The 24,009-nt window shown below is 43.5% G+C and overlaps 1 protein-coding gene across 6 annotated transcripts in view; it reads right to left on the reverse strand.

The window, feature by feature from the left end:
- Positions 1 to 24,009, reverse strand: part of MACROD2 (mono-ADP ribosylhydrolase 2) — a 1,395,588-nt gene that overhangs the window by 427,176 nt on the left and 944,403 nt on the right. The gene's annotated exons all lie outside the window — the stretch shown is intronic.

The raw sequence follows: 24,009 nt of genomic DNA on the forward strand, positions 1-24,009 counted from the left end.
CAGAATGGACAAGACCAGAATAAAAGCACTGCCAGGCTTCAGGATACTGCTAAATATGTGGGGGACTTCACTAAGGTCCAGGATTTTGGAAAGAGGCATCTTCCAGGATTTCACTTGTTCTCCAAGAAAGAGACTCACTTGCACCACTGATATTTATAGGTAAGGCTATGATGATGCCAAAGGAGACCTGGAAGTCACAGAATCTGTGACTTCCAGAGATCTCTGTGACATTTTCTGCCCGAGAGCTGGACTCATCTGCAAACAACACAAAGGTCTCAGATGCTGCTAGTGGCAGCTCTCCAGCATCTCCTAGCCATCAGGCAGCAGAAGGACTCCAGAGTTCCCAGCCCATATGACTCCCAGCCTCACTGCAGGTGGCGAGAAGAAGATTTTGTTCAAAAACAAAGAAAAAGTATTTGTGGAAGAAAGCAGTTTTCAGTTTAGATCCAGCGGAAAGTCCTATTACAAATGATTTTGTTTACTTTATGTATCACTGACTAAAAAGAGGGCATGGTAATGAGGTAAATAAATTTATATTTACATGTAAATGAATCTGAACAGAATTTTTAACGCCATCCCTCCACTGAGTTCACCATCTAGGCAACAAGTGGTAAACACAGTAAATTAAACATGTCTTATCTAATCTCTATTACAGTAGTAGTATAATTGACTTTGATTTGTATAATTGACTTTCATTTGACTTTGACCTTAATCACCAATTAAGATATATATAAATTGGTGATTAAAAGCAACAAACGCCAGGCAGGAAAAGACCATGCAGGTAAAAGGATTTGGGATTACATCACTAAAATCCTATGCTTTAGTGCTTAAAATACGACCAAAATGATAACAAAATTGTAGGATGTATAAATAGAGCAGTTAAATACAAATCAAAGCCAATTATACTGCTACTGTAATAGAGATTAGATTAGACATGTTTAATTTACTATGTTTACCACTTGTTGACTTGCTTAAAAGTATCTGAGAAAGGAGGGAGGGAGGGCAACTGATTGATAGGGAGAATCAAGCATCTCAAAGTCAAAAAGGTTAGAGAAACCAAGATTGTGTTCCTTAGAAAATAGGAGATTATGAGTGGGCCTCACTAAGGTATACAAAATTCTCAAGTGAATAGAAAGCATAATTGCTACAAGGCTATTTGAGCTAGTGCAAACATAAGTTCACAGTCCCTTGTTTTTTAAGTGAAGAAAGCTTCATCAAAAAGGAATTTGGGAAGCAATACACAGATAGCAATAGAAACAAGGAAAGGACTGCCCAGGGCAGCAATCAATGAAGCTTATATAAACAGTTTAAAAAGGAATTGGACAACTATTTGAAAGAAGAGTGTTTGAGAAGTACTAGTGGTAGCTCAAAGGTGTTGGGCTGGCACAGTTGAGTTTCTTGAGTATCTCTTTCTCTGAAATTTTAAATTTCTGAGTTGATTCCTATCAGCTCCTACCAGTTTCCAGGATTACTTTTGGGACCTTTCTTGTATCTAAATCACATAAAAGATTTGAACAAAACTATTAAGTAGATAGAGCAAATAATAAGATTATGGTATCAATTCAAAGAAATCTAGACATTTTAGGTAACTGAATGAGCATATAGAAAACACTGCTTAATGGTCACAAATCACACTTAAACTACCACGGAAGGAAAGAATATATTGAGAAAGCAAATGTTAAATTAGAACAGGAACGCCATGATCAGGAAAGAAATCGGGGAAGATTCTTATAACGGCCCACATTGAGAAGTATCTTACTCAACTAATGCCATCGATTTAACGCTAGCAGAATGTTGGGGACTAAATTAGCTGTTACCACTCCAGAGAGTACTTGGAGTCATTGTAGATAGTTCTTGAAAATATCCACTCAATGTACAGCAACAGTCAAAAAAGCAACCAGAATGTTAGAAATCGTTAAGAAAGAGAATGAGACAGAGAATATCTTATTGCCTCTATATGAATCCATGGCAAACCCACATACTGAATAATGCCTGCAGATGTGGTTACCTCATCTAAAAAAAAAAGATATCTTGGCATTAGAAAAAGCTCAGAAAAGGGCAACAAAAATGGTTAGGGATATGGAGCATATGCTATATGAGGAGAGATTAATAAGACTGGGACTTTTAGCTTGGAAAAGACATGACTAAAGGGGAATATGATAGAGGTCTGTAAAATCATGACTGGTATGGAAAAAGGGACGAAAGAGCAGCTATTTACTCCTTCCCATAACACAAGAACTAGGGATCACCAAATGAAATTAATAAGTAGCAGGTTTAAAACAAACAAAAGGAAGACACAATCTTCACGCAACACACAATCTGTGGGACTTTTGTGCTGATGATGCTCTGAAGTCCAAGACTTCAACAGGGTTCAAAAAAGAACTAGAAAAATTAATGCAGGTTAGATCCATCAATGGCTATTAGCGAGGAGGGGCAGGAATGATGTCCCTGGCTTCTGTATGTCAGAAGCTGGGAATGGGCAACAGGTTGGATCACTTGATGGTTATCTGTTCTGTTCATTCCCTCTGGGGAACCTAGCATTGGCCTCTGTCAGAAGACAGGACACTGGGCTAGATAGACCTTTGGTCTGATCCGGTATGGAAATTCTTACATTCTAATGTGACCGTTAAAGTTTATGGATACATTACTGCAGCCTTCAGTCAAATGATTTGCTGGAGTAAAACAGGGCAACCTATTGGATTCCAGGGATTACATTAAATCATCAATATTACCTTCATGCCTCCACCTTCCATCCCAGACACATTTCTCAATCTATTGTATAACGCCCTAAGATACAACCGGATTTGCTCCGATCCCACAGATAGAGACAAACACCTGCAGGATCTATATAGAGCATTCCTAAAACTGAAATACCCACCTGGAGAAATGAAAAAAACATATTGACAGAGCCAAAAAAGTACCTAGACATGAACTACTTCAAGACAAACCAAAAGAGAAAATAATAGAATTCCACTTGCCATTACCTACAATCCACAACTTAAAGCCCTCCAACGCATTATCCGCAATCTCAAACTATCTTGGAAAATGATCCCTCACTCTCAAAGGCTTTGGGGGAAAGGCCTATTCTCGCTTACAGACAACCTCCCTGCCTGAAACAAATTCTCTCCACTAACCATGCTACACAGCTACATCATAAACATCCAGGAACCCAGCCCTGCAATCAGCCCTGTTGCCAACTCTGCCTACGTATCTATAAAAGCGAATTCATAACTGGAGCCAACCACATAACCCAACAAATCAGAGGTTCATTTAACTGCACATCCAGGAACGTAATCTATGCTATCAAATGCCAGCAATACTCCACTGCAATATATACTGGACAAACTGGACTGTCCTTACGGGAAATAATTAATGGACACAAAACAAATATCCGTAAAAGGAACATACAAAAACACTTGGGGAACACTTCAATCTGCCTACGCATTCATTAACAGATCTTCAAGTGGCTGTTTTCTTACAGACCAACTCCACAAGCCAAATACACAGGAAAGAACTGGAACTACAATTCATTCACCAGGTTGATACTCATGCTAATGGATTAAATAAAGATACCGGATGGCTGGGACATTATCAACCTACCAAACAATGAAGGTGCCAATGATTCTTTGTCTGTATAGTATCTGGTGTTAGGGGTATATGGGGTTGCATGGTAGTATCGATTCTTACCGGCACCCAGCTTTCACCTGTGGCTTCACATAGTTGCTTTGCATGCAGCCACACCCCGGGCAACAGCTTTGAGAGGCCGGCTAAACCAGGTATCCGATGGGACTGAAGCCCTCAGTGAGTTAGGGACTTGCTCACCCCAGCATGCGAAGACTGCTTTGACAGATCAGGTGGAGGAAATCCTTATGATTCAATGGCTGAGAAGGTGTTGCAGCAGCGCATTGTGGAATGCATGGGGCATGTCAGATCATTTAAGGTGACATGGCCATCCAATGCAGCCTAGGTAGTCTCCAGAAGTAATGATTTTTTTCATGCCACTGGATTCCGACTTCTGAGGCCGAGAGAGTGGGATCGTCTTTCTACAAAGACTTTCCCTGGGGTCATGTAATGCAAGTTACAAAATTAAGAGTAAACATGGAATTTGGGCAGAACTATTCCATACAAAGAATATGAAACCTATGAAGTGTGTTGACAGTAAAATAATAAAAATGACTAGATGAGACAACAACGTTTATATGGAGAGAAAAGTATTTAGGACACCAGGCATGACAAAATGGGGAGCCAAGATTGCAATATACTCAAAAAGCAAAAGGTAAAGTGTCTTTTCTTGTCTAGCAACTGCTTAGAATACTAACATTAATAAATGGAATATCTTTAGCCAATTTTGCCAAACAGAACTTCATTATAAAAAAATCTGTTTAGAACAAGAAGAGTTCATTAAGTGATAAGGTGGTTTGGTTGATTAGCTTTCACACTGCTGACTAGGCTGCTCATAAAGAAATATTTCTACCAGTTCCTACTCAAAAAGCATTCACCTGGATTCTAAGGTCAAGATGCCCATAAAATGTGTGGTACTCAATGTGGCGAATCCACAAGGAGGTCTAGTAGAAAAATAATAAATGATTAAAAGATAATCTAAGAAAACCTTGGAAAATAAATTCTTTTTTTAACAGATGCCTGAAATCCCACAACTAGAATTTCCCTGGCTGCCCTTAATGAAATGATTTTGAATACATGCTGCAATTATTACGGAAAAATTAGTTAAATCTTTTGATGTGGATTGGATGCAATTTTGTAAAGCATTCCATATTAAAAAGTAAGTATCTTATTAAGGTTCCTGATAATTTGATTTGTCACCTGCTGAATGTTCCACATTACTTGGATGCCAAATATGATGGATTCTACTGCTGCTTCTGATTACATATATTCAGTAAAATAGTGACAACTCATTAATCAGGCCATAGGATAACTGGTCTGGTCGGAGATGTTACAAAATGCAATCTTCATTAGAGATGACAGAGCAACAGTGCCAATATGTACCCTCATTATCTATATCATAGCTGACAATTTGATTAGAAGAGAGCTCTTGGTCTAATGTGTTTCTATTAAATGAACCTACTGGCTTCCAGTACATTATTCTATACTAAAAGCTAGAAGTTATAATCAGAGAGTACACAGGAAAATAATAATAAAAAAAGTCATGCAACTGTCCACAGATTTTAGCCAGCATCTAAACAGCATTATCATTTCTGCTGCAGGATCCCACTGCAAAAGGCAGTGACTTCTAATAGCTTTGTGGTTTTGGAACCTGGATTTACTTCTTTAAAATGGACCAAAAATGAGCTTCTCTTAATTGAGAGGTTTATTTAGCAACCGTGTTATTCTTTTTGTTTACCACCATGACAGAAAAAAATTAATATCATCCATTAGCAAAAATAGCTTGAAAACCCTTGATCTAACTTTGCTGGTCCTCCTAACGGCAACAGGTTGAAAAAATGTTCTGAACTCATAATGGCTTACAACCTACAATGAAAAGCATAGTTAAAAACCTATCAGTGGTACAATGTTTAGTACCTATTATGGTCATGAGCATAATACCTTATGGTAATTACAGACACAAGAAAATGATTAATGTTCTTAGGCCATAAAGTGTATCAGTTGAAATGCTATTATGATTGCACTGTCAAAAGCTCACAGCCTACACTGGACAATTGTTGAATAGTGATAGAAATGTAGCCGTGTTAGTCTGGGGTAGTTGAAGCAAAATGCAGGACAATGTAGCACTTTAAAGACTAACAAGATGGTTTATTAGATGATGAGCTTTCGTGGGCCAGACCCACTTCCTCAGATCAAATAGTGGAAGCTGTAGAATAGTGATAGAAATGTAGCCGTGTTAGTCTGGGGTAGTTGAAGCAAAATGCAGGACAATGTAGCACTTTAAAGACTAACAAGATGGTTTATTAGATGATGAGCTTTCGTGGGCCAGACCCACTTCCTCAGATCAAATAGTGGAAGCTTTGTAGAATAGTGATAGAAATTTGCTTCAACTACCCCAGACTAACACGGCTACATTTCTATCACTATTCTACAAAGCTTCCACTATTTGATCTGAGGAAGTGGGTCTGGCCCACGAAAGCTCATCATCTAATAAACCATCTTGTTAGTCTTTAAAGTGCTACATTGTCCTGCATTTTGGACAATTGTTGTAATGGATGCAACTTACTCTGATATATATTCTGCTTACAACTGATATTTATTTTTCAAACTTTAGTAACAATCTATAAACTATACATAAGACACTAGATCTTCAAACCTTGTAGTTTGAATTCCCAACAATTCATTGTATCACCTGTTCCTTTATGGAAATGCTCTTCTAACATCATAAAAACAAAGGGATGTGAAAGGGTATTCTGAAAACCTTTTACCTGGCATTCAACTGGACTGATGTATTAACATTTATCAAGAGGAATGATGGAACTACAACAGTCACAACCAAGATTCATTGGTGTATATTTATAGCCTGAATTCAGCATAAGCATATACCTAAACTTTAAGCAAGTGAGTAGCTGTGCCAAAATCAACAGAACTATCCATATGCTCCATTATTTTGCGGAATCAGATAGTTACAGGTTCTGTCATGATACTGTGCTGCAGCAGTGCTGATACTCAGAAGGTGTCAGGTAGCATCTAAAATAATCTGTTCTCAGTACCTTCTGACTACTAATGGACATCTTTGTGGTGAATTTAAAGACTGCACCGCCTAATTCTCATTTATACCATATTGATCAATGACCCATTTAGAGTCCTGTTCACACAGTCGGATGTGGGTGCAGGAACTAGGGAAAATAGGGACGTGGGGAGTGCTGCAGCATCTGCAGGATTCAGCCAGGTTCCAGTCTGCCAGCTCCCTGTGTCTCACCTCTTCCCCTGGGTCTTGGCTCCTGGATTCCAGGGGAGAAGAAGGAGAAGGTATTGCTCTTATTGACTATCTAGTGCATGTAGTCTCACTGGATGGACTTTACTATTAATCATCTATGGAGTAGAAACTCAGTAGAAATTATGGTATAACATGAATCAGTCCTAATGGGGGTTCAATCATTCAGAACTATATTCAAGTTCCCTTACGCACAAAGTACCTTATTTAATGAATAGTTTAAGTCAAGTCAATAGGAGTATTCATTTGGTAAGGTGCTACTCAGTGTGAATAAGGGAATTAAACTTGATCTTACTGTGCAGGAGACCAGTCACAAAATGTGAGCGTCAGATGGTATTTTCTATATGGATATTGCAAAGCTGTTGCACTTCAAGGTTTTGCTTTATTTTTCTTATGCTACTGAGAAAAGGAAATATATCAGAAATGTTATTCCTCAATCTCCTCTACATATGGTAAACCAGTGTTTCCCAATTTTATTTGGCCTAGGAACCCTTTTCAGTTTTTCAGAATTTCAAGGAACCCCTAGGTTTGTCAAGCAAAAAAAAAAAAAAAAGAAAAGAAAAAAGAAAGGGGGGGGGGGGGGGAGAGGGACCCACCAATACATGAAAATCCCCAGCGATGCATGAAAATCACATTCCTTCCCCAAGACTCCCCTCCCCTTCCTTGAGACCTCATCCTCTCTGTTCCCCTCCTCTCCATCACTTGCTATCCCCAGCACTTATACACTCTCACTAGGTTGAGACAGGAAGTGTGGGGTGGGAATGAGGGATTTGGGGGTGGGAAGGGATGAGAAGTACAAGCTCTGGGAGGGAATTTGGATGCAGGAGAAGGGGATGTTGGCTCGGGGAGGGGGCTCCAGGCTGGGGAGTGTTGGGCTCAGGTGGAAGGTTGGGGTATTGAGCAAGCCATGGGCTTATGGATGTGGGGGTGTAGGAGTTTGGGCTGGATATGTGAGGGACTAAGGTCAAGAAGGTTGTGAGTATGATGGGCTCAGGACACAGATTTGTGATGTGTGGATGGTGCAGGAGTGTTGTGGCAGAAGACTGAGGATGTGGGGATGCAGGAGTTTGGGGATGTAAGAGGCTCAGGACAAGGGGTTCCAGTGTATGATAGGCTCAGATTTGGGGTCAGGTGGTGCAGGAGTGTTATGATGCTGCAGTGAGATGGGGGGTTTGGCCCCAGTTGGGGGCTTGTTGGCCTGGCTTCATTTTTAAATAAAATATTATGTCACACACAAAAGGTTTTAGCATTGTCTTTATTTATGAGAGGGGTGAGGAACCTGTTTTGAGTCAAGGGACACTGACCCACAGAAAAGTCAGTTGGGGCCACACAAGTGAGATGCAAAAAAAACCCCAACAACCCTCCAAAAACCCCCAAGCCTCACTAATGTGGTCCCAAATGTGCCGGTGGGGGCAGGGGACAGAGTGAAAGTGGGTGCTGGGGCTGGGGAGAGGGTGCTGCTGGGTGGAAGGATGCTGGCTCAGGTGGCGGGGTGCTGGGGCAAGATGCTGGGACAGGCAGGTGGCAGGGGGCTGGGGTCAGGGACATGGTCCTGCTGGGCACTAGGGTGACTGGCAGGGTGCTGGGACAAGGAATAGGGTGCTGCTGGGTGCTAGCGTGGATGGCAGGGTGCTGGGACCAGGGCCAGGGTGATGCTGAGTCCTGGGGTGTGAGGCAGGGTGTTGGGGCCAGGGACAGGGTGGTGCTAAGTGCTAGGGTGGATGGCAGGGCTGCCAAGGAACAGGATAGGGATGGGGTGCAGATTCTGGGTGGTAGGTAGGGTGCAGAAGCAGGCTGGATGTAGGGTGTCTGGCCAGGAGGAGGGAGCAGGAGCAGATTGGGGGTAGGTGTCTGGCTATGAGGGAAGGTGCAAGGAGGGGACTTGGGTAGGAGTTAAACCTCCCTGACCTGGCACCCTCTGGACGTGACTGGTCCCAGATGAGGGATTTTTGGACCAGGGGAGGTCATTTCAGGGCTCCTGGTTCCACCCCTCCTCCCCACTAGGCTTCTTTGCACCTCTATCCCCTGCAACCCAACTGAGCTGTCCACCCCTGCTGGTTCCCTGCACCTCCCCCAAAACCATCCCCCACAATCCAAGGGAGTGCAGCACCAGTTCCCTGCAGCCCCTCACAGCCCAGCTGAGCTGCCCATCTGTTCCGTATGCCCTCCCCCATCCACCTCAGCCCAGCTGAGCCCTGCACTGGTTCCCTGCATGCCTCCCCCACAGCACAGCTGAGCCCCGTTTCCCTGCACCTCCCCCAGGGCCCAGCAAAATTGCTGAGCCAAGTGCCCATTCCCTGCCCCTCCCTCCTCTTGAGTCTAGCCCCTGTTCCCAGCACCTCCCTCCTCCTGCAGCCAAACTGAGCTGTGAGGTCCACACACACACTCCTACCCCACAGCCTAGCCCAGCCTCCCCACTCTGCAACCCAACTAAGCTCAATTTATGAGCTTCCCACAAACCGTGCAGACATGCTGAGCCAGCGCTGATTCCCTGCCCCTGCCTCCCTCCCTTCCCTTGGCTGTGTCTACACTGGCGTGATCTTGCGCCAAAGCAGCCACTCTGGTGCAAAAACTTGCTTCCTGTCTACACTTGTGCAAGTAAACTGACGTTCTCATGTATGAAATCAGGACTTCTTGCGCAAGAACTATGATGCTCCTGCTAAGGAATAAGCTTTTTTGCGCAACTGTTCTTGCGCAAGAGGCCAGTGTGGACAGGCAACATGAATTTCTTGTGCAAGAAAGCCCTATGGCTAACATGGTCATCAGCACTTTCTTGGGCAAGAGAGCGGTCACACTGCCATAGATGCTCTTGGGCAACAGCACAGCTCGCACATGGCAGTGTGGACGTGTTCTTGCACAAGAAAACGCCAGTGTAGACGTAGCCTAGAAGTTTCCTCGCATGGGCAAAATGAATTTTGTGTTGTGCACCAGTACTGAGTTCATGTGGCTTGTTTGGATATGCCACTGTGGCACCCAAGTTATTAGTAAATCTTTTTAAACCTTTACCTTTTCTCTCTGCTGACATGTCTCCTCCCCTTGTTCCATCAGCTCCCCTGGTGCCTGCTGCATCCCAACTCCTCACCCTCCTCTGCTGTCCTGACTCCTGCCCTTCTCACTGCCCTCAGCCTTCCTGAGACCTGCCCCCCCTCCACCAGCCCTTCTCTCTTCCCTGTGCCCACTCCTCCAGTAGCCCCACTCTGATCATGTGAGCTACCCCTCCTCATCCCTGCTCCTAACACCTCCCTCTATAAACCTGCCCTGCCTTTCTCCTCTGGTGCTGGTCCCTCCCCTGCAGGTGCCTGCCCTTCTGCTTCATCCCCAGACTCCCTTGGCACTTGCACCTTCTCTTACTCCTGCACCCTCCTGTTACCTCCCCCTTCCCTCACTGCCCCTACCTCCTTTGCCCTCTTTTTCTCTGATGCCCACCCCCTCACCACCCTCTGCCCGTTCCCCTCATGCCCCTGTGCCCTCACATATGACTTGCTCCATCTCAGTCTTCCTTATGCCCACCCCTTCTTTCAAGCCTTCTCCCAGCACCTCCATCCTCTATCCCTCAATGCCCTTACCCTCTCCCCCTCCCAGCATCACCCTGTCCCCCTCCCACTGACACCTCCCCTCCTGCCTTTTTCCTCATTGTCTGCATTTGGCCCCCTGGCATTTGTCTCTCCTCTACCCTGTCCCTTTGATGCCTTCTCCTCTCTTCCCCCTCTGCACAAGCCCCTTCCTCTCCCAGCTTCCTCTTCCTTCCCCTTCCCCTACCTTCTGCCTTCCACTTTGTGGGGCTGGAGTCTGTGCTCCATCACCAGACTCGGAACCTGCAACACAGCTGTGTGGTGCAACACAGCGTCCAGCAGTTTTAAAATCCTGAGCCGTGACGTTACGTCACGCCCAGGCATCTCCCCGCCCACCGGTTTGAGCATGCCACACAGGGCAGCAGCAGCCGGCAAGGGGGAGCTCAGTGAAGGTTGTGCACGGCAGGGACGGGACAGGACAGGGGTTGGGGATGAGGGAGAGATGCTCTGGGGCCTGGGTGGGAGGACACTCAGGGGGCCGGAGCCCGCTCAAGCTCCAAATATTGGTGGAGCATGGGCACCACGAGCCCATATAATTCACTGCCCATGCCTCTGCTAGCTAGCCAGCTCTCTCTCTCTTTCAGAAGGGGTGGGGGAGTGCCGGCTCCTCGCGGAACCCCTCATTTTGCTTCGCAGAACCCCAGGGTTCCCCAGAGCACCAATTGGGAAACACTGCAGTAAACTATTCTTTTAAGCATTTAACTGTATGTTCATTTTTCTTTAAAAAACCCCACTTTTCAAACCCCATTGAGAGCAAAGAAGAATACTGATTTACTGTACTGTTAAAAAATAAACTGGAAAGTGCTAAATATAACTTTAATATGGGGTAAAATACATAAGGATAAGCACTTCAGTGAAAAGGTAGGGCTACAAAGAGATAATTCACAAATAAAATTTCAATAACTTTTTAAGGGATTAACTATTCACTTTGGGTATGTCTACACTACAGCGCTAGTTCGAACTAACTTAGTTCGAATTAGTTAATTCGAACTAAGCTAGTTCGAACTAACGCATCTAGAACTAAAAACTAGTTCGAACTAGCGTTTTGCTAGTTCGAACTAGCAAGTCCACATTGAGTGGACTCTGAACAGGGCTTAAGGATGGCCGGAAGCAGTGCCGGCAGGGCATAAAAGGAGGACTTAGAGCATGGAGATGCTGTCTCAGGCTAGCCGAGGGCTGCGCTTAAAGGGTCCCGACCCCCACCCTGGACACACAGTTCTAAGGGGTGCCCCGCTTGCAAAGAAGTTCTGGCTTGGAGTGCCCTGAGTGCCCACACTGGGCACATCACACCACTCGGCCATCAGCCCGGCTGCACTTGCCGCAGGCTGCCATCTGGGGAGAGGGAGTAATTGGGGGGCTGCAGGAGAGCTTCCACCCCCAGAAGCCCGCAGAGCCAGCCCAGTCCTCCCCATCGGGGGCTCGTACCCCATTCCTCCCTCACCTCCTTCCACTTACCCTTCCTTAGCCCCCCTTCTTATTGATGTACAAAATAAAGATAACGTTTCTTCCAACATTGACTCTGTCTTTATTGAAAAAAACTGGGGGAGACTGGGAAAAGGAGGTGGGAGAGGGGAAGAGAAAGGCTGGGAGAGGGGAGGGCAACTAACATGATCAGGGGTTGGGAACAGGTCCCAGATGAAGAAAGGCTACAGAGACTGGGACTGTTCAGCTTAGAAAAGAGGAGACGGAGGGGGGACAGGATAGAGGTCTCTAAAAGCAGGGGTTGGGTGGAGAGGGTGCATTCAGAAAAGTTCTTCCTGAGTTCCCATAAAGAAGGACTAGAGGACACCAAAGGAAAGGAATGGGTAGCAGGCTTCAAACTAGTAAGAGAAAGTTGTTGTTGTTGTTGACAAAGCAAATAGTTAACCTGTGGAACTCCTTGCTGCAGGAGGCTGTGAAGGCTAGAACTAGAACAGAGTTGAAAGGGAAGTGAGATCAAGTCATGGAGGTTGGGTCCATGGAGTCCTATTAGCCAGAGGGTAGGAGTGGTGTCCCTGCCCAAAGTTTGTGGAAGGCTGGAGAGGGATGGCACGAGACAAATGGCTTGGTCATTGTCTTCGGTCCATCCCCTCCAGGGTCCCTAGGGTTGGCCGCTGTTGGCAGACAGGCTACTGGGCTAGATGGACCTTTGGTCTGACCCAGTACGGCCATTGTAAGCTCAGGGCTCAGGGTCGGGGGTCTCAGTGGACCCCCTTGATTTTCATGCACACCTGGTCCTGGGTGGCCAGGCTGGCAGCTCTCCTGCCCTAGACGGCCACTTTCCTGTGCCTAGTGCGGAGATCGTGGACGAGGTCCACGATGTCCGCACTAGCCCAGGAAGGTGCCCGCCTCTTGCGGTCCAGGGCAAGCTCCCGGGAGCCGCCAGCCTGGTCCCGGCAAGAGGGGGTGGGCTGGGGGGCATCGGGTGGGTGGCTCTGTGCCGTGCCAGGTGCAGGGTCTGCTAGCTGGGTGCTGGCAGGCTTGCACCTGGCACGGGCACCGTAGCCAGCCCGTGCCCCTTTAAGGGGTCCGGGGCCGGGAGGGGGGCATAGAGTTTCCCTGGTGTTGGCCAGAGTGGCCACCAGGGAAACCTGGGGAGGGCTAGCCTCCCACTAGTTCGAACTAAAGGGCTACACAGCCCTTAGTTCGAACTAGCTAGTTCGAACTAGGCGTTAGTCCTCGTAAAATGAGGTTTACCTAGTTCGAACTAAGCGCTCCGCTAGTTCGATTCAAATTCGAACTAGCGGAGCGCTAGTGTAGCACCTATTAAAGTTAGTTCGAACTAACGTCCGTTAGTTCGAACTAACTTTGTAGTGTAGACATACCCTTTTTCAAACAAGCAAGATGGTACAACATTCCATGCCAAAAATGAAATTTACAAAACAGACATGAGTTAATGTAAAGGGCCAAATTCTTTTGAGGAATAACTTTGATCAATGGAACTACAACAGAGGCGAACTGGGCTGACTAATATAAACTAGATAAAATACTGAATATGTTATAGGCCAGATTCTGAGCTGTTGGAAATTGGCAAAAGCTCCTTTGCAGTCAATGGAGGTACTCTGGTTTATGCCAACTAGGATTTGGCCCAGAATATAATTCAGCAAAATAACACTTAACTAAGATCACAACATTGGATAGTAAAGAACAACATCATTAAGAGGGAGACAACTACAATAAACATATTAGTTTCTGAAAAAAAAAATAGAACTATGAGCTTTCATGGGCAAAACCCACTTCATCAGATGAATTGGAGTGGAGTAATTCATGAAGTGGGTTTTGCCCACAAAAGCTCATGAGTCTATATATTTTGGCTAGTCTTCTAAGGTGCCATAGGACATCTAGGTTTTTTTTTTTAAGTTACAGAGTAACACGGCTGCTCCTCAGACTTTTTTAACATTCTGAGGTAACTTTTAGAAATTATTGATACGCGGGTAAGAAATTAATTTTAATTATTTTACAACATGAGTATTGCCTGACTCAAGGTGTTTTTTTCACTGACATTGTCATTTTTCTCTTTTCTTCTGGATTCACCCCACTTACCCATTCACTGGATTAATATATTGTCGTGCTGGGAATCTGTTACCAATTATCATGAATGTGACAAAGGTTTTCTATGGTGGCCACAACATTTCCACCTAAACCAAGAAGGCAACTTGCTCCCAAGAGATCATATGCAAAAATCACTCTTCACTATTTAATTTAGGAGAGGTTAACTTCACTGATCTTGTAAGCCAGTCCATGGTGAGTCTTCTTTATCAAGACTAATCTATTTGATCCTCTGTCTACAGCACTGACTGACATGGTATTGGGCTGGCACTCAATTTATCACATTAGCTTAAGCGTAGGACTGCAAGCAAACACTTTGTTTATGGGTGGCATTGGTGACAGACACACCAAAGTGTCCCCCTGTTTGGTCTAATGGTGCAAGTTGAAAGATTAGGCTGTCAGGCAAGCACGAGGCCTCATTTTTCTTCTGTGCTGTGTAGGTTGCCCTGCACTGCAGCCAACAGTTGGTTGTGATTAATTTGTCAAGGTTGGCTATACAATGGAAATGAAGAAATGGATTGCCAATTAGAGTTAGCCTTCTCCTGGAATGCCCCTCAAACCAGTGCTATTCCATAGTAGTGACAGCTTTGAAATACACTGAATGCAGCTCTACTGAGCAGAAACCTGGCCCTAAGTGCATTTTAAAGGAGTCAGAAGATGTCTGAGGTGATTTTTTTCCCCCTTTATGAACAGTTCAGTGGATGGTTGACTTATATGCCAGACTTGCTGGCAGGTACACACAAAAAGGCTACCCGTGTTTATTTTTGTAGTCAGCTTGTTAAAAATGCACTGATCTTCTGATTTAAAACTTAATGCTGCACAACAAGGTGCACAGAAGATTTATTTCTGAATACTTCACCTGAAAATCCCTGAAGGACAATTTAACTTATATACCACTACTTCTACTCCCCACCCCACCCCCACAACTGACAATGTTTCTATTTTGTACTGCAGCTGTGAAAGACATACAGAATTCATTTTGAATCACACACATAGAAAAGTAAATTCTGGCACTTACTGTTATTCCTCTGTGATAAAGCATATCTGTTTTCATAATCTATTTTTACCTTTCATTAATGTATTTACTTCTGATAGAAGGTTAATTTTAAGATGAATACTAGGATCCCTGGTGGGATGTGTTAATTATTTAGGAAATAATTCTAGAGTTTCCGTATCCTCTATATCTATTAATTCTTTATTTGATATATGTCACATACAGTAATCAGGTATAATTTTAGGTATCAGGATTGGAGTCCCAATCCTGCAAAGACTTATGCATGTGATGTAACATTATGTGCTGTGAATAGTCTTTAATAAAACTACTATTGCTGCATAAAGTTAAAGCATGTGCATGCATGCAATATCAGGAGGACCTAACTTTTAATTTTCTAGTGTAAATACTGCTGGTGATATTTATAACTCAAGGATCTCATTACATCTCTGGAATACATACGTTACCCCATTAATTTATTCTTGCATTACTGTCAAAAAATGTCTGCTGTTACGTTGCAAGGTCTCAGGTAAGTCATTTAGAAAAAAAAAAGCTTAAAATCTTTATCTTATAAAGGCTGAGCTATGAAGAGGAATACTATGACTAAGTATAGTAAAGGAAATGAGTAGCCTAAAATTGATACGTGGGCTATCTAAACTACTTTAAGTATGAGGGGGGAAAGCTAATGGATAGGACAAATGGAAAAACAGAGATTAAAATAGATTTTTAAATTAACAGATTTTAATGTTTTCAATTCCACAGCTCAAGCTGATGTATTCAGTGGTGCTTTGCATTTATGGAATTTCTTTTTAAAAGCAGAAATGATTTTCTATTTTTTCTGAAAATTCATCATGTCCTAGAGGCTGTATTCTCTTTTTGTCAGTAATTTTTTGTAGCTGATACTGCAGTTGTCTTCAGTGCCATATCTTCAGAGAGAAGAAAGATGAATAAGTTCTTAGAATTCAAAAGAACATAATGGATTAAGCAGGTGCTGAGGAGATAAAGTCAGAGTCTATTTTCAGGCCGAAGTTGAGCTATCATTTACACAACCAACCACCATCAATTGGAGGCTGAGAAGCTACTAGATTGTTCCTCAGCCTCAACCTTCTAAAACAAATCCTCTGCTTGAAAACAGTAAAAGTCATTCGCTATAGTGAACTGTCTACCTTGATTTTGATTTTTCTCTGCTTCAGCTGCAGTTGCTCTTCCCAGTGATACATGGCAGTGGGCCTACCTAGCACAAGCATAGAAAAAGCACCAAGCAATAAAAGACCATGGAAAGCAGAAGCACCATTTTCTTGACTTTCAGGTATCTAGATTAGATTAGGCACTAAAAAGAAATTCTGACATCTATTTATTTTGTTGTGTTACGGCAGTAAGTATTTGTCATAATAATAAAAATACTTTAGGTGTGTTAAATAAAACCAGAAACAACAAATAGTATGGTAGCACTCAGGGCCGGCATTAGGCCGATTCCCCCGAATCGGGCCCCATGCCTAACAAGCCCCCACTCCTGGGCACGTGGCGCATGTACAGCCTCCACCCCGGGTGCGCGGCACAAACACAAGCGCAGTGCCACTCCGGGTGCGCCGCGCATGCGTGGCCCTGCCCCCACAAATCAGGCCCTGCACTTCCTAAAGCCAGCCCTGGTAGCACTTTAAAGGCTAACAAAACATGTAGATGGTATCATGAGCTTATGTGGGCACAGCCCACTTCTTCAGATGATCCACAGAAGCTCATACTACTATCTAATGTTTTGTTAGTCTTTAAAGTGGTACCATACAATTTGTTGTTTTTTATGTTTATCCTGTACAGACTAACTTGGCTACCCCTCTGAAGCTTTTAAATAAAACCCTTAGTATTCAGCTGTATGCCTCTCTGCACTCAGCAGAGAAATTTTGAAAGGACATTTCAGACTACTTTATTTGCCTCCTTCTCAGCTTCAGCATCACAAAGAATGCACACAGAGGACCAACTTCAACATTGTACTCTGGTCCCTTTGCACCACTGGGGTAGTAAAGCCGGCAGCCAGCATATGACCCTACCTCACCAGCAAAAAAAATCTCCTTAGAAGACAGAATTCTCTGCAGAGCCATCTGTGAACCTACCACACCCCTCTGAGATGTTTATCTTCCACCTGTGCAAGGTCCAGCAGCTACACACTAGAGGGGTATGTTCAAACAGCCCCTATGCTGCTGTCACTCAAGCTGGAGCCAGCCAACACAGAAGGAGGGAACTGAAACCTAATCCCTGTCAGTCTCCCTTTTCTTCTGGGTTGAGTGGCACCCAGACTCAAGCGAGAACAGAGACCACATTGTTTTTTCCACTGAAAGTCTCTTTTCCATTCCTCTGGCTTAGTGTCTCACAGACCTTAGCACATTGCTCTCACTTCGGAAGGAGGCAGTAACTAGGAGGGAGTCTCCGGTCCTGGAAAATTTACAACCCAAATACACAAACCAGGCAATTTCAATTGTCAAACATTCCAACTCTGGCTACACATCAAAAAGAAGAAAAGCAAGAAAAAGAACCTAGTTTCCCCCTGCAAAATGCTCAGTATCTAACATATTCAGGAGTCAAAAGGCAGCATTGTTAGGGCTCTTGAGTTAACTCCCATTGGTATAGCTCAGCCTACAAAAACAGTTTTCAACTAAACCTTAGGTAAGGGTTTTGTTTAAGCTATGGACAAGCAGATGAATTCTGCTGGCATCAACATTTACATCACGCATGAAACGTGAACATGACAACTGAATGCACTGCTACAGTTTTCATTTGTATGCACAAGACAAAATATATTTTTTGTATTAAAATGATTGTTGGTGATGAGGTAGGATTAGAAATGCTGCCCTAAGCAATGATTGCAATGTTTTCCAGCTGCTGAGGTACACAGAATTTGTGACGTATAATTAAAGTTACTTAAAAGAAGATGTGCCACAAGGAAACAAAATCTAAACTATTGCAGGGCATTGGGTCTGCTGCAAAGTCTGCAGCAAAGATAGCTTCATTTAAGTGTCCTTATGGCAGTGCGGCGACAGCCTTTGCGGGGCCTTGGACAATGTGGGAGTGACTTGGTTCTGGGCCCGTGGAAGGGGTGGAGCCTTGCATAGAAGGGGCGGGGTTAGGGTCAGTCAGCCCTCAGCGCTGCCCAGAACACACTGTCTCCCCCTCAGAACAACCTGGGCAACACCACATGGGGTACCGGCAGCAATTTAAAAGTCCTGGGCCTCTGGGCCCTTTTAAATCACCAGGGCCCAGGGCAACTGCACCCTTTGCCCACCCACACTGGCAGCTCTGCCTTATGGCTACTAAGAGGACACTTATTTCCTTATACTTGGAGAAGATGCCTCTCTTCAGCAGGCTTACCTGCATTTTGAAACTTGCTTGAAAGAATGGATCAAACCATCTTGCTTTTAACAACATTTTCAAAGCTCAAGGGCAATGTCAGTTGCCTGGCAGATAGTCAGTGTATTCAAAATGGAGAGATATGAAGCAGGCGCTAAACGTATTGCTAAATTATCACACTGAGAAACTCTGAACAAATATCTCTTGGCAACATATTTCATCCCTGTGCATAAAGCAACAATATCTAGAGATACTATGATAGGAGTATGTATATAATTTTGTCATTGTAAAATTAAGGAAAATTCATAGAATAGTTACGGGCAAAATGGACAAATTCAGGGTATTGACACAACCGGACTATCCAAGCCTGAGAGTCAGAGATAAAGAAGTCACACAACTCTGTTAAGTCACGGACTCAGCAACCTCTATGGCCAAATCCTACCCTTAGCTACGAAAGTTCATTCTATGTCTCTGCATAGTGGAACTGATCAATCTCTCTCCTAAGAATGTGAACAAATACATATTAGGCCCATATTTCATGAACAGAGGGTAGAATTTTGCCTTAGGATTCTGAATCTGAATTTCTTGATATGAACTTATGCTGGGGACTGGTTGGTTAAAAATGCCAATACAGGCAGTCCCCGGGTTATGTACAAGATAGGGACTGTAGGTTTGTTCTTAAGTTGAATTTGTATGTAAGTCGGAACTGGTACATATTGTAGGGGAAACTCTAGCCAAACATTTCTCCAGAGCTCAGTTTTATTCTCCCACACCTCACTTCCCTCAGTCCTTTATTCTCAAGCTGAGGTGTCTGCTGAGAAAAGCCGCTCCGCGTCTCCCTGGCCTGCTGGGGGGTGGGGCGCTAGCTTCGCGTCTCCCTAGTCTGCTGGGGGGAAGCAGCTAGTGCGGGGTTGCCTCACCCCGTTTGTAAGTAGGGATCTGATGTAAGTTGGATCCATGTAACCCGGGGACTGCCTGTATATCCAATAGATTGTCTTAATTTTTTCCACAGCTTATTTGCTAATCTTGATCTACTTGCTACTGTTCAATATTAATTTGAACCCCTGTGTTTTGGTAAATCATCACATTTAATAACATGAAAATGAAATACACAAAATGCACCCCACTGTTGCTGGCTCTTTCCCGCTTTTATCATGTGCTAGTGTAACCCACACACCTCCTGGGCGTGGTTCACTGTTTCATGTAGTGGCACACTTAGACCACTTACAATAAGAGGTAAGCACAAGGCAGCTCTACAGCCTGAACTGAGCCAGCCTGGTTCATAGCACAATCTGTAGAGGCTCCCACCCTAAGCTTTAGCAGTCCCAGGTTTGATGCTCCCAGCGGGGGGGTTACACTAGCATAACATGCTCTTTTTTTTTTTTTTAAAGTCAATGTGTAATGGCGTGGCTCCTGCCTGTTGCAAGCAACCCTTTCTGGTTGGGTGTGTTTAAACCACTTGCAGCCCTGTACTCCCAAGACTTCCTCGCTGGAGGCAATGGTTTCACCCTGTTAGTCTGCTTTGGCCCCAGTCCTCCAACCAGGCCTCCTGACAATTCAGTCCCCTTGTACAGGTTCACAGCTGCCCAACTGTAGGCCCTTCCTCAGTACTCTAAAGGAGGGTGTTTGACCCAAGTCCACCCACTTTTCCAGGTGCCAGAATAGCAGTCACACACCACTGTGTCCCTTTCGCAAAACTGCCTTCAGGTCACTGGGCCACTTCCTCATAGTACCACTCTTCACCAACACCTTACCCTTAGGTCAGGACCCTTCTATGTTCAGGCTCAGCAGTTCTTCCTCACTCTTCCTATCCCTTCTAGCACTCAGCTATCCTTTGTGCTGCAGTTCACTTTGACCAGCCAGGACCACCATCTGCAGCTCTTTTTTATAGGGCTGTTCTGGGCCCTGATGGACTGCTTCCTGTAGACACTCTAGCCTGGTTGGAGGACTTCTCCATAGCTCCTTTCCTGGGACATTTATGGAAAGACATGAGGCCTCCAGGTCTCTGGGCCTAGTATATTCCATCACAGAATGTTAAGAACTTTATAGGATTGGGAGCTAAGTAGCTGTTATACACAAATGATTAATTCAGAGCTGGTGGGGCCTAGCAGAATAGCTACTGTGCAAGATGACCAGATTTTTCTGGTCTTTCTTCCTTGTGCTGCTTCTGCTGTGTCCAGACAGAAGAGGAGGATTATGTATCACAAAGATACTTTTCTTTCTGGCAGTCTTATGGAGATGAGATGCAGAAGGAAATTTCAACATAGGAAGGTGGACTCACTCAGGACAACATCTCAAAAACTCAATAACCAAAATTTAGTTTGGAGACTTATCACTAAGTACAACACCAATGAACCTTAACATTTGTCTTCTAGGAAAGTAAGGAAAATAGCTCTCTTCTGGACAGTCAGCAATCCCTTCTGGAATAGATATGCTCCATGGCAAGCTATGATATCCATAAAATGCCAATTCCCATTGACATATGGAGCTTTATGAGTTCTTCTGTTTGAATCAAGTCCAAGTCTCTCCTTGCTAAATAGGTCATGTGAATACTAATTGCAGACTGTTGAGAGTTAATCAATTTATATTATCTACTAATAATTTCTAAGTATTCAAAATGCATTCCAGAGAGGGAAGGAAGAGAACAATTAGTAAAATGGACATAGATGCTGTCTGAACTAAGATCTGGGTTAAATAATGCAAGTGACAAGTTTTTATACAAATACTAATTAAAGATTATAATTGTCATTTACTAGCAGATATTTATATAGGTATTGCATATAATAATAATTAACTGTATTTAATATAATTATAAGTTTACCACTGAAAAACATATCAGACTGCTACCATAGGGTATGTCTGCATAACGACGTTATTTTGGAATAAATGACATTATTCCGAAATAACCTAGTTCATGTCTACATTACAAGCAGTTATTTACAAATAATGTTGAGCTGGAGGACTGCTTACTCCTGTAACCCTCATTGTAGGAGGAGTAAGGGAAGTCACCTCATTGTAGGAGGAGTAAGGGAAGTCAAGTGAAGAGTGCTCTATCTTGAAATAACTGCTATATAGTGCCAAAAGTCGAAATAAGCTACTCAAATAGCGTAGCTCAAGTTGCATAACTTATTTTGAGTTTAGCCCTGCTGTGTTGATGTGCCCTTAGTGACCCTCAGATCAGCCCCACAGCAGCAACAGCCACATGTTCTGGTAAACTTTATTCTTGGCTGAAATCTGACATTGTCCAAAGTAGGTGTTGAAGTACTAGTTTATCCTCTAAATGTATTATGTGAAATTGCTGTTGAAAGAAACCACAGAATAGAGCCAAAGAATTGACATAAACCTGGTTTGTTTGGTACTAAGGAATTGCAGGTAGAAGTTTTCAGAGGTTCTGGTGAAGAAAAAATTGTTTAGCAATAAAAAATAATATTAAGATAAGAGGAAGTATCCGTATATTGGCAGCTGGAATTTTGTTTGGACTGGGTACTTTTGATAAGATCTGTTATATGTTTCTCCTTTGAGGGAAGCCCTTAGCAAGTTAGGGTATGTCTACACTTGCCCCCTAGTTCGGACTAGGGAGGCAAATGAAGCATACCAAAGTTGCTAATGAAGCGCTGGATTTAAATAATCCACGCTTGATTAGCATATTCGCGGCCGGTTGCCATTTTAAAATGCCGGTCGCCCGATTTAACTTGCTGCGTGTAGATGCTGTAGTCCGATCCAAAACCCTTCCCTCGAATTAACTGTTACTTATTAAGAAGCATTGGGCAACAACTTCCTCCTGACACTGACAGCACATCAGGACCACACATACTGATATCAGTACTCAACTGGGCTTTCTTTATCCTGATATGCTGTTACCATGCAGATGAAGTAGGGGTTCACATGACAACTCCATGACTCTGCCCTGAGTAACCTTTTGGATGTAAGCCTAGGGCTCTCGCTGTTATTCTCTCTTTAATATGTCTATTTTAATTACCCCCACTTCTCTCTCTCTTTACCGTGTGCGTCACTAAGTCTGGCTTCACATACAGGATAAATTAACTTTCCAACAGCTTGCTATGCCCAGAGAGGTACACTGAAAACAAGGTGTAACAGCCTGATTCTAGACAATGTGCCTGGTCTCAAGGGTGCATAATACGTGGTGTCCCTGTGAATTTCCAGCATATAAAAACAAACATCAAAGATGTTCTGCATTTTCTTAGCTTTTCCTCTTCGGGTATGGCTACACCCTGGGCTACTTCCCTGCAGCTCCAGCAGCTTCTTTGTCTTTGCCCAGGGCCTCAGCCTTTATATTCAGTGCCTTTTGCTCCCTAGCTCTTTGCCTGCAGCAGTGCTCTGTTCTGGGTGCTTGCTGCCCTCTGCCTCAGGGCAGTCAGGCTAATACTCTCTCCTCAAGCTCCAGGGAGTGACTGAAACTGGTCTGTATTGCAGCTCTTCTTATACAGCCCTGCCCGGACCTGATTGGTTGCTCATATAAGCTCCTCTGCAATAGGCTGCCTCCTGCACAGCCTCTCTAGGGCTCTATTAACATCAGAGCGCCCAGTGTTGGGAGGTAACGCATCACAACCAGGTTTTAACTTGGCATCTCTCAAGATTCACAGTGATATTAGTCAAAGTGTTTTCTATCACACATCCACGTCCCCTTTTGCAAAAGTTCCCAAATGTCAGAATTCTTGAACACCTTCTAAAACACATTAAAATTATGGAATCCATGATTCCTATAACAGATGGGATAAAAATGCAGCATTTAAATTACTCTTTGTTTCACATGCTGTAATGGAGGCGGGAGGGAGGAGGCGGAAGAGGAGGGAGGAGAGACCAATTCTCTGCTTGGTTTCTTTCCAAAGATGTTTTTTCTGGAGAGATTTCCAAAGTAATTTTTTTCTGGTAATTGTGATTCAATTAGATTTATTAACAGTGACCGGTGTATGTAGGCTGGGAATGTAGGTATTTGCTTTAAGAAAAACAAAATATTTTCCAACAGATATTGACCTCTCTTTGGACAAGGGAAAGAGAGAAAATAATGGAAGATCCAAAAAAGGCTAATTTACAGCAGAATTATTTACTTAGGCCGTACTCCAAAGTGCAGCATAGATGATGTATGTCTAGAAGACAATCCTCCTGACAAAATTAGTCTCAACTATCTTATCTTCAAATATACTTAGTAAATATTGTGGATCTGTTGCTTGGTAACTACTCTATTAGCTGGCAATTCTAAACAATACACGACTGACTGAACAATCCTTTCAGATTATGAATTCACTATGTTTCTCCTATAAGGAAAGTACTTGTTAAAGTCACCTCTCAGTTGACTGTTAAGAAATACTAAAATTCAGGTCTCAATCAGAAACATTCAAAACATTTGCACAAAAGAGGTAAATAGCCCGATTCCCATTTCACAGGTGGGGAAACAGAGGCACAGAACACTACCTAGTGGAAGTATAGGGACACCTTGTGTCATCACTATTATTTTATTTTTTGGGCTCATCATCACATTATCTCCATATTAGAGATTATACATATCACCAAGTAAAAGGTAATACAGATTTTATTCATTTGGGCCCAATTCTCATCTGTTTTACAGACTTACAAGAAAAAAAAAACACCAGGCACTTGATACCTTTTTTTAAACATTTAATCCCTCATTTGAATTCATCAGTCTTGAAAAATAAAGATGC

This window comes from Pelodiscus sinensis, chromosome 3 (genome assembly GCF_049634645.1).
Source record: "Pelodiscus sinensis isolate JC-2024 chromosome 3, ASM4963464v1, whole genome shotgun sequence".
NCBI classification, from domain to species: Eukaryota; Metazoa; Chordata; order Testudines; family Trionychidae; genus Pelodiscus; species Pelodiscus sinensis.